We start from the raw sequence: 12,296 nt of genomic DNA, 5'->3' as shown, positions 1-12,296 counted from the left end.
ATTTTTGTATTTTTGGTAGAGATGGGGTTTCGCCATGTTGCCCAGGCTGGTCTTGAACTCCTGACCTCAGGTGGTCCACCTGCCTTGGCCTCCCAAAGTGCTAGCCACTGCACCCAGCCCCTAGAGTTCTTCAATGGCAGAAATGTCACTTTCTGCCCCTCCGCAGGCCATTCTCTAACCTCCCTGGTCCCTTGGTCTGGAATCTTCTGCCCCACCCCATGTTTGGCCCCCTCTTAGTCACTCTCAGATGCCGTCTCTCCCTACACCTGCCTGGGTTCTGGCTCGGTTATCATTAATCACTCCCCCGCTTAGCATTCCTAATGGCACCACTTAGTAAAGCTTTTTATTTTTCCACAGCAGTATTTCTCAACCCCCGTTATAGATTAAACTCACTTAGGGAATTTTTTTTTAACCAATAGCACTTCCCCAGGCTGGGCGTGGTGGCTCACGCCTGTACTTCCAGCACTTTGAGAGGCCAAGGTGAGACAATTAGGCAACATAGCAAGACCTCATCTCTACAAAAAAACACAAAAAAATAAAATTAGCTGGGCATGGTGGCCCACACCTGTAGTCCCAGCTACTCAGGAAGCTGAGGTAGGAGGATTGCTTGAGCCCGGGAGGTTGAGGCTGCAATGAGTTCTGATCATGCCACTGCACTGCAGCCTGGGTGACAGAGTGAGACTGTCTCAAATAATAATACTAATAAAATAGCACTTCCCAGGCAGTGTTTCTCCAGACACTTTGACTCGGTTGGTTTAGAGTGGGATCCAAGCTTTTGTAAAACCTCCCAGTGTAGCAGGTTTCTAACTCGTTCATCTCAATGTCTGTCTCCCACCTGAACGTGAACCTATTGGATGATCAGTTATCATCAGTTATCAACCTTTCTCTCCTCAGGCGTAGCGTGGTGCTCGACAGATGCTGAAAGAATTAGTTAAACTGCTATTTTAGCTGATGAGCGTTAACAAAATGAAGAGCATAAGGTGTGAGCACTTGCAGAGTGAAAAGTGCCCCGTGCAAGGCCATCCATCCCGCATGACTCCTGTCACCAGGAAGGAGAGCTGTGGAGAGTGAGGTCCTGCTCAAACGCCCCCTGAGATCATTTGCCATGCTCTGCCAGGCCATTTGTCCTGGAACGTGACGTAGAACATTGTCTTCTGTTACGGGAAAGGGCCACATATGCAACATGGCCCTCAAATGCCGAAGGAGCTGAGAAACCAAAGAATAAGCCAGACCAATGAAATCTGTCAGTAAAGGGTGTTTTATTGGGGGAACTTACAGACAGAAGCATGGTCTTGGATGGCTGGAGGACAGGTAGGTCTCTGGCCATGTCACCCCAGACCCAGGGCTCCTGAGCCGTAGGGAAGAGGTATAAGTGCTCTTTGCAAGACAACTAAAGGCAGCCCTTCAGAATAGGCAAGAGTGGTAGATGCGTCATGGCCCATAATTTGTGGGATCACATCAAGGCCGACATGTTCATACACCAGGGACAGGAAATCACATAGGAATTGGGAGATGCTCAGAGGACTGGCACCGGTCTGAATTCAGCATGGTGGATCAGCACCCGAGAGGAGTCACTACTGACTGGCCCCACATCTCCCTGTGCCCAGGAGGAGTTTGTGGGGCAGGGCCTGTGATTATTTTTGAAAATCTAGTTTAATTTGGTCATTACATTGGTGTCAAACATGGAATAAGTTAAATTTCATTGTACTTCTTAATAAAAAAATATGAATGGCATGAGTGCCAATCTCAAAGCATAACAACATTTAATCTTCCAGACAATGCTGGTGTGAGCTCCGCTGAGAAAACTTTCACCGCATCTGGGGATTCCTGTGAGTTCCACTGTGAAAACTTTCACCGCATCCTGGGATTCCTGGACATGCCTGGGTTTAGTTGTCAGGGGATCTCATATTTGTTACTTTCACACCCATCCTGAGACACCATGAGTTCTTCAATTGTGCACCTTTGAGACTTTTGTCTCCTCTGTCACTTGAAGTCTTTTTCTTCTTAAAGTTTCTTCCTTCAGGTGTTCAGATGCAGGTCAGGAGCGAGACTGGATAAGCTGTGGTCTCCAGGTCTTTTCTCCTCGACAATGAGAGATCATTGGCTCCGTTTCACACCTAACAATAGGTAATCATGCAAAGTGGTTGCTTGTCCCAAAGCGAGCCTAATCAGGATTAATTTTGCTTCTCAATGTCCCATTTGCTTTTTATTTCTCAGTGAGAATACAGGAAAGGAAAGTATGCTAAGAATTCTTTTTCTATTTGTTTTGTACACTCCCTTCTCCTTTGTTTTACTTCTCTAAAGGATCAATGATTTTAATTCCAGTTTTCTTCCAGAAAAAAAAACTAAGTTCTGTAGTGCTTAAAATTACCAATAAAGTAATGAAAGCAATTTGTTGGAATCATCTGTCTGAACAGTAACTTTAATATAGACTATTATAGCTCCTCTCCAACAAAGATGATACGGTATCTGAAATAAGAGGTGGATGATAATTAGAAATTTAGCATTATTCAAAGTAATTCGTAACTTTGCTCAAGCAAGTTGCTTGGATATTACATAACATCACTTTAATGAATGTTCAATTTATGAAAACCAAACTTTTTACTTTTAAAGGTGAAACTAAACTGTTTACTTTCTACAAACTGAAAACTCACCCCTTTGCTTTTTTTTTTTTTTTTTTTTTTGAGAGAGTCTTGCTCTGTTCCAGGATGGGGTGCAATGACGCGATCTCGGCTCACTGCAACCTCTGCCTCCCAGGTTCAAGCAATTTTCCTGCCTCAGCCTCCCGAGTAGCTGGGATTACAGGCGCCTGCCACCACACCTGGCTAATTTTTGTATTTTGAGTAGAGACAGGTTTCACCGTGTTGGCCAGGCTGGTCTTGAATTCCTGACCTCGTGATCCGCGTGCCTCGGCCTCCCAAAGTGCTGGGATTACAGGCGTGAGCCACCGCGCCTGGCCACCCCTTTACTTTTTTAAACAGAAAGATAAAATGGTTTCCCTTAAAATATTTTTCATCTATTGTAACTTATAAGAATACTTAAATATTCTTAGATAACTGGAAATTATCTCAGTCTACTCAAAAAGCCAAAAAAGCATGAAAAAAAAGTAATGGTTTTGAATATATGCTGCTAAGTGAAGCCAGACTCAAGGGGCAAATATTGTAAGAGTCCACTGATATGAGATCCCCAGAGAGATAAAATCCATAGAGACAGAAAGTATAATAGAATGGGGCTTGACAGGGGCTGGGGTAAGGGAGGATTGGACAGTAAGTATTTAATAGGCACAGAGTTTCAATTTGGGATGATGTGAAAGTCCTGAAATGGATGGTGGTGCTTGTACAACAGTGTGAGTGTCTAATACTTCATGCCACTGAACTGTGCACTTAAAATGGTTAAAATGGCAAATTGTATGTTATGTATATTTTACCAAGTTAAAAAAAAAAAAAAATGCTGTTTCCAGAACCAGAGATAACTTTTTTTTTTTTGAGACGGAGTCTTGCTCTGTCGCCCAGGCTGGGATGCAGTGGTGCAATCTCAGCTCACTGCAAGCTCCGCCTCCCAGGTTCATGCCATTCTCCTGCCTCAGCCTCCCAAGTAGCTGGGACTACAGGCGCCCGCCACCACGCCCGGCTAATTTTTTGTATTTTTAGTAGAGACGGGGTTTCACTGTGTTAGCCAGGATGGTCTCGATCTCCTGACCTCGTGATCCACCCACCTTGGCCTCCCAAAGTGCTAGGATTACAGGTGTGAGCCACTGCGCCCGGCCCAGAGATAACTTTTTATGTTAATGTTCAGTTATTCTGAGTTGCACTTCAGAAGACAGAGCTCATGAAGAAGAAAGCTCTTAAAAAACAAAACCAGTCAGGAGTTCAAGACCAGCCTGATCAACATAGTGAAACCCCATCTATACTAAAAGTACATATATATATATATATATATATATATTTTTTTTTTTTTAGCCGGGTGTGGTGGCGTGTGCCTGTAATCCCAGCTACTCAGGAGGCTGAGGCATGAGAATCACTTTGAACCTGAGAGGCAGAGGTTGCAGTGAGCCAAGATCACCCCACTGCACTCCAGCCTGGACGACAGAGTGAGACTCTGTCTCCAAAAAAAAAAAAAAAAACAGCCAGTCACAGTAGCTCACATCTGAAATCCCAGCACTTTGCAAGGCCGAGGCAGGCAGGAATTGAACCCAGGAATTCGAAAGCAGCCTAGGCAGCATAGGAAGACCCTGGTCTCTACAAAAAATAAAAAATTAGCTGGGTGTGGTGGCTCACACCTGTGGTGCCAGCTACGCAGCAGGCTAAGGTGGGAGGATCACCTGAGCCTGGATGGTTGAGGCTGCAGTGAGCTGTGATCATGCCACTACACTCCAGCCTAGGCCACAGAGCAAGACCCTGTCTCAAAACAACCACAAAAACAAAACATCAACGAGACCAATTTCTGCCTTAGTAACACACATGAAGAAAAACTCTGATGCCGCTGTAGTTATGTTGGCAGCCCACAACCTCACCACGTTGAATGTCATGATACAGGCTGCACCGGTGCATGCTTCAGCTTGGATAACTTTAAGGGGGAGACAGAAGCTGGTGCTGGAGACCTGGCCATGTGCCAGGAATCTCACACCCACCTCTGTGCACTTCTGTAAATGGACGGCAACACGAGTGGTGGGCTCCACTGCTCCGGTTTTTCTGATGAGGAAACCTAAGTCCAAAATCCCACTGCTTGAAGACAGTGAAGGCAGGAATCACCCCTGGGCCAGCTGGATCCCAAGGCCACCACAGGCTTGTGGCTGGATCACCCGTCCCCTAATCACGGCCATTACCCAGCCCAGTCCCTGCGGTCCGCTGGGCTGACCCACCTCAGGACAGCTGGGACCCACAGTGGGTGTTGTTGGTCTCTGGCACACACCTGCTTCTCCCTCACTCCCCCACTTCCCTCCAAGGCCCATCTTGCTAAGATGGAACAAAAGGGAATTGAGAACATCGGCTCTGCAGTCAGGGGAGGGCACATTGCGTCCTGCAGCAATGCCTCAGCCTGCCGAGGCCCCTGCTTGCCTGTCTGTAAACTGGGCACAATCATGCCACCTACTTCTTGGATCCACAGAAAAAGACTTTGCCTGAGGCCGGGCACTAGGGGCCACCTTCCCCAAGCGCACTCCTCTCATCTGTTCTGATGGGTCTCCCTGGCTTTCCCCGCCTTGTCCTGGGAAGGCCCTGGCCCAGGTCCATCTCTTCCTTGAGGTCCAGGGCGGGACACTCTCCTGCCCTGCTGCCCTCCTGTGGATGTGGAAAGCAGGATGCCAGTGCCTCCCGGCCTGGGTCCCAGGGCCGTGCATTTCCCCACCACTCGATGACTCCTGACACCCACGAGCACTGGTCTTGCCTCCAGGGCACCTCTCCTGAGACCCTGGCCCGCCCACCATTTGCTGCAGTGAGCAGGGCAAAGGCAGGAGGGGTGGAGGGCATTGCCCACCCCTGCTGTTCGTCCACACTTGGCAGCATCAGTCTGGGAAAAACAGAGAGAGGTTTAAGCAGGTCCAAGAGACAGGCCTCCCCTTCCACGTGTCTCCGCACTCGCCTTTTATTAAGCACTGCTGCGGCTCACTGTCCAGTGGAAGGTGTTGAGAAGTGCATGGACCGAGGACAAACAGGCTTTGGCTTGGTCCTACCTGAGACGCTGGCACCCTGCGGGAGAGGGGAGCCCGGCACCCACCTCACTGCCTTCAAGCATGAAACAGGAGTGATGGGCCTGGCCCAGGGTGATGAGGAGAGCCAGATGGGCTGAGGCTCTGGAAGGTAAAGGGCTCTGCGGCGCGTTTCCCCAGCTGGAGGGAAGATGGTCTGGTGGGTGTGGTTAGTATCAGGGAGCAGAGAGACCCCAGCTGAATGATAGAATCTGTATAAAGTGGCCGGCAGGCTGGCCAGTGCACAGTTTGCTCAGCAAGGGTTTTTCCTTTCTGCTTGGTCCCCTCCATCGGATGCACAGGACCTGTATTCTCCTGGTTGCTGTAGTCCAGCGGCAGGTTCCTGATAGCTCACACCCCTGCTGAGGTTCCACACAGTTTTCAAATTGCAGCCACAGCCTGGAGCCCTCCCCAGCCCGTACCTTGCAGCTGTAACTGCTTCTGTCTCCCTGAGGCACTCCTGTGACCTTTATAGGTCAGGCAACCTTGTGGCTGGTCCCATGACGCAGCCCAAGCTCGGATCAGCGGCTCATCACAGGGTTCATCACAGGGGCCTCCCTCCAGAACTGCCGGGCCCATCTTCAGGGAAGAGGCCCAGGCACGTGTATCTTTCAGAGGCTGACACCCTGGGTAAGAGTCTCTGCATTGAGCAACCCAGAACCTCGCCTCTGGTGAGTTCATCCTAACAAGGTCCCAGGATGCATGGATATTCAGGACCACCTGGAGTTGGGCCTCAAACCTTGGTTCAGCTCTCAGATCACTCAAGACTGCTGCAGGAGGCTCCCGTCTTCTTTGTAGGTAATATTTCAATGGGTCAGAAACAACCTTCTGATTGGGAATGGAAGAAGAAAGGCATCGAACGGTTGGTTTTCTTCTGTGTAATCCAAAAGGGTACACCAAGAGTTTATTTTCTGTATTACAATGAAACTTTGTAAAAACTTTATTTTAATTTTAGCCAAAGAAATGCTTTTTTTTTTTTTTTTTTTTTTTTTTTTTTTTTTTTTTTTTTTGAGATTGATTCTTGCTCTGTCGCTCAGGCTGGAATGCAGTGGTGTGATCTCGGCTCACTACAACCTCTGCTTCCCGGGTTTAAGTGATTCTCCTGCCTCAGCCTCTAGAGTAGCTGGGATTACAGGCATGCGCCACCACACCCAGCTAATTTTTGTATTTTTAGTAGAGACAGGGTTTCACCATGTTGTCAGGCTGCTCTCGAACTCCTGACCTCAGGTGATCCACACGCCTTGGGCTCTCAAAGTGCTGAGATTACAGGCATGAGCCAGCGCGCCTGGCCACATTTGCATAGTTTTAAAAGAAAATGGCGCTACCCAGCCTGTGAGAATAACCCAATGTCCTTGTCATCGCCCACTCTGGAACCCCCCTGCAGAGACAATCACTCATAGCTCTTTGCTCCTCTACCTTTATTGTGTTCATATTTCCAAATTATGTGCTTATAGCATGATTTTGAAAATTTCAACAGCACCAGTTACATAGAAAGATAAATATTTAGCTCATTCGTGCCCCTACCTCTACCTCTCTCTACTGCACGTGTCCTCACAGAGGCCACACCGGTCTCCATTCAATCTCTGCCTGTGATGGTAACAAGATTACATGATCATAGCTGCATGTCGGTGTGCGTGCTACACGCCACCCCTGTGTTGTTCACGCATTTTCACTGCATCTTCTTTCTTATACCACCTTTTTTCCTTGCAGATAATCATTGCCTCCATCTTTCATTTTCTTAGGTTTCTTTCTTTCTTTTTTTTTTTTTTGAGACAGAGTCTCACTTTGTTGTCTAGGCTGGAGTGCAGTGGCACAATCTCAGTTCACTGCAACCTCTGCCTCCCTGGTTCAAACAATTCTCCTGCCTCAGCCTCCCGAGTAGCTGGGATTACAGGGGCCCGCCACCATGCCCGGTTAATTTTTGTAATTTTAGTAGAGACGGGGTTTCACCATGTTGGCCAGGCTGGTGTCAAACTCCTAACCTCAAGTGATCCTCCTGCCTCGGCCTCCCAAAGTGCTGGGATTACAGGCATGAGCCACTGTGCCCGGCCTCATTTTCTTAGCTTTCTGTACAGTTTCTACTAGTTCACAGCCATACGCTCGTATTTGTCAGTGCCATTCTATTTTTTTTCTGGAGACATCCCTCCTGTCACCCTTTGGCATCCTGCCCCGATCTGACGGTGACTTTCTAAACTTGCTGCATACTTCTATACTCCAGTCACAGCCATACACTCGTATTTGTCAGTGCCATTCTATTTTTTTTTTCTGGAGACATCCCTCCTGTCATCCTTTGGCATCCTGCCGCAATCTGACGGTGACTTTCTAAACTTGCTGCGTACTTCTATACTCTGGCTGCACTTCACAGGTATCAGGAATTCCCTCCACTTCTCTCATAAGCCCTTATTTTCTGCATTCCATGATGTCTTCCTCCTTGATTTATCGGTTCAATTTAGTGGAATGTATTCTCTAGTAGCTTCCTGGGAAAGGGTGACTGAAACATCAACAGTTAAAATATTTTTCTGACCTTATAGTGATGGATAATTTGGCTGGGTATGTTAGTCACAAGTAGGAAATATTTGTCTTCAAAATGTTCAAAGTGAAAGGTGGTGGTGGCATAGTGTTTAATCTTTCTGAATCCCAAAATTAAAACAGAACAACTAGATAGCAAAACCAAAAACCTATGAATCACATTGACAACAAAATTAGATAACAAAGTATTCCCATGAACCTTTGGATTGGGGGTGTGAGTACAAGGGGGTGTGTGAGGAGATGTTATAAGGGAGTCTTCAGAAGGACTAGACTTTTTGCATTTTACTAAATATAAGACTTTAAAAAAGCAAAATGCATTATGAAAATTTCTTAAAATGATATTTTACCCAAAGAATTTCACTTTGACTAAAAGAACTTGTTTCAAATAGCAAGTAGGTTAAGTTTAAACCAGTACCTTTCCACTATAAACCATTTTCTGAAAATTTTCTCCTGTTCTTCAATCTGAAATATAAAGGAAGGGAGGCTTGCCAGTTCTGGATAGAAATGATCAATCTCTGGACTAGCTTAGCAGGAGGTAGCAAAATTATAGTGCTTGGGTTAGTGTGACATCTCACATGAAAAGCAAATGCCTGGAGAATCTCTGCACCAGGGAGGCTATGGTGGGGAGCGCTTTCTTCAATCTACTTTCAGAAGCCGTAAGAAATGAGCTTTTGAGCAAACATCGTCAGCCAGAACCCAACACCCAGAGCAAACCCTACTGCAGTCTGTGCACCTGACGTACCCTCAGGCTTTGAAGATAAAAATAAAAAGTCTTTTGCCTCCTGTCCAATAAAATCAAACAATTAAAATGTCATTGAGTTCCATGTGCCCACTTTGAAATATTATTAATAATAATAACAGCATTTGCATTCATTTCTATCTTCAAGACCTTTCCTAAACACCAATTTTTTCCAGCTCTTCAAGTGAAGCATCTGCTGAACAGGACGGGTGAAGTGATGGGAAGCAGGAGCAGGCCTGCGGTCACGGTGAGTACATCACATTGTGTGATGGGGAATGGGGATGTCTGTGGGAGACTGGCCAGAGGTCATGTCTTTCACAGATGTAAGTGTGAGAGGGATTCTGGATGTGCTCTCAGGTTCGCAAGGCTCTTAATGAACTTCTTTGTCACCTGTTTGGGCTCTGATTTTCCATTGTTCAGAATTCCATATAAATTACAATGGAAAAATAAAAAAAATTAACTCTTGTTGCTGTTGTTATTCCTGAGGACTTGGAACCATGACTGATGCGACGCTGGTGAGGCCGTGTGAGCCGCGGGTCAGCGGCAGGCAGGGCTGGGAACCTCTTGCCACTCCGTGAACCCTAGCATGACCGGATGCCCCACCTTTCCCTTAAGGTTGCCTTTCTCCACCTGCCTCCCTCCCTCCCCTCTTCCTTTCCTCCCACCTGCTCCTACTTCTCCCTGTCTGCCCATTTTCCTCCATTTATTGGCACTGGACACCCACACCCAGGGCACACTAGGAAGATGCTGAGGGTGAGCAGGCCTCATGACAATGTCATCAGATCAGCGTTTGCTTTAGAGGCAGGTGGGGAAGAGGAGGTACAAGATGTTCATCTTGATCTCTGCTGTGTGAGGATCGATACCACCAAGACTTCCTCAGCAGAAAGAAAATGTCAATAGCTTTGTGGCTTTCGGGCCCACATGAGTATTAAGTGGCTGCTTATTTTTAAGGCTCATTTTTAAGGGACCATTTTTAAACCCTGTTGTTTGCTATAATACAATTATAAAATAATTTTACTTTTGTAAGCTTTACTGTAAAGAATCTGATCCTGTTACCCAACTTAGGGTATATTAACTAGATTTGGTTGCTTTTTATAGCATGAAATACAAACTTCTCCAACTGGTTGTCACAGTCTGTCATAATGTGGCCAACCTCTACACATTTACCCAGATTTCCTTCCTTTCTCAGCATTGCCGTCTCATCCCCCTGGAACATCTTCCTCCTGTGCGGGCAAACCGCATCCACCCTGTAGACTCAGTGCTGCAGTGCTCCCCTCGTTCCTGAGCCGCTTCTGTCTCTGGGACTTCGGGAGGCACAGTTCTGATAGGGCTCACAATGTTCCCACCCCATGCTCGGGGGCTCCGTGCAGTCCCCTCTCCTCAGTGGGAACGGAGCCTGATGTCTCTCACCTGATCAGGCTACATTCTCTTGTAAATATGGAGAAATTCTGCAGTGGAATAAAGATCCCTAATCAGTCAACTTTGAGCTAGTCAAAGGGAAGGTTATCTTGGGTGGACCTGGATAAAAGATGGGGAAAGTTAGAGAGATTCGAGGCCGCAGAGATGTGCTCCTGTTGGCCTTGAGGGAGCAAACCGCCATGCTTTGTGGGGAGCCACATGAGACGGAGCAGAGGGGCCTCCAGCAACTGAGAGAAGTTCCCAGTGGGCAGCAGCAGGAAACAGGGGCCTCAGTCCCACAAGCACAAGGACCTGGATGCTGCCAACAGCCAGTAAGCTTGAAGGTGACCTTGACCTTCGGATGAGCACCTGGCCCCAGCAGCACCTTGACTTCAGCCTCGTGAGGCCCCGATCAGAGGACCCAGCTGGTCACATGCAGACTCTTGACCCATGGAAACGAAGAGTGAGAAATGTGTGTGGTTTTAAGCACCTAAACCCGGGATCATTTGCTATACAGCAAAAAGAAACTAACACAGGGGCCAGGCGTGGTGGCTCACACCTGTAATCCCAGCACTTTGGGAGGCCAAGGCGGGCAGATCACCTGAGCTCAGGAGTTTGAGACTAGCCTGCGCAACATGGCAAAACGCTGTTTGTACTAAAAATAGAAAAATTCGCTGGGCATGGTGGCGGGTGCCTGTAATCCCAGCTACTGGAGAGGCTGAGACAGGAGAATCGCTTGAATCCGGGAGGTGGAGGTTGCAGTGAGTCAAGATTGCGCCACTGCACTCCAGCCTGAGTGACAGAGCAAGACTGTCTCAAAAAAGAAGAAAGGAAGAAGGAAGGAAGGAAGGAAACTCCATCTCAAAAAGGAGCAAGAAAGAAGAAAGAAAGAAACTCCATCTCAAAAAGGAGAAAGAAAAAGAGAAAGAAAGGAAAGAAAGAGAGAAAAAGAAAGAAAGAAAAGAAAGAAAGAGAAAGAAAGAAAAATTCCATCTCAAAAAGGAGAAAGAAAGAAGGAGAAAGGAAAGAAAGAGAGAAAAGGAAAGAAAGAGAGAAAAAGAAAGAAAGAAAGAAAAAGAAAGAAAGAAAGACTCTATCTCAAAAGAAAAAAAAGAAAGAAACAAAGAGAGGTATCCTGTGGCACATGGTGTGGCCTTCTCTGCTAGAGAGAGTTCTAGAACTGTAATCCTTTGATGCTGTGATGGCCTCTTGCACTGCTTTTGTGAATTCCTTCGGTGGAGGGACATTCACGTCACCACCGTTTTTTGCAAAGCCCCACCCTGACAGTCATCCCTATTGCAGGTGTGAGCCCCCCAGGCTGTGGGGCACTGGGATCCATCTCTTGGTGTCTTCCATGCCCTCCCTGTTCACCCCAGCTGCTCCCCCAACACGTCAACTGTGTATCACGTTCCCTCTGCCTGTGGAGACTGGACTCAGCTTCCTCCTCTTGGTGGGGCCTGCTGGGGGATGTGGGATGGTTTCTGGGCTTCTAGTTTTCCCAGTAGGCACCCATGCTTGCCTCTACAGCCTTGCTCTCCCTCCTGGAGGTGCCACTGTGCATGGCCTCAGATGGAGGATTGTTCCAACAGCCACTTGCCTCTTACTGCTTCAGGTGAGCGGCTCTTCCTCACTCACCCCCTCTTCAGCACCTGATATGGGAGGGGACCATTTGGTGTGGAACGGGCAAGGTATGGTCTTTGACTACAAGGAATGTGAGGAGAGAGGCTCCTCTTTCTGTTCCCTGGGACAGCCAGTGCGTGGTGTTGGACCAAAGTGCATGGATGTTATTCTTGGACCAGGGACCCAAAGGAGTGTTTGCAGCTCAGACCCAGCCAGACTTGCCTGCATCTCCGGCTCCTCCACCTCTCTTGGTAATTTTCGGAGCCATTTCTAATCCTGGCTTTCTGGCCTCCTTCAATTCTGTCAGCTCCTATATCCTTTCAG

The sequence above is a fragment of the Pongo pygmaeus genome, chromosome 14 (assembly GCF_028885625.2).
Source record: "Pongo pygmaeus isolate AG05252 chromosome 14, NHGRI_mPonPyg2-v2.0_pri, whole genome shotgun sequence".
Classification (NCBI taxonomy): domain Eukaryota; kingdom Metazoa; phylum Chordata; class Mammalia; order Primates; family Hominidae; genus Pongo; species Pongo pygmaeus.
The sequence above is the reverse complement of the archived record's forward strand: the minus strand, read 5'-3'. Positions refer to the sequence as shown.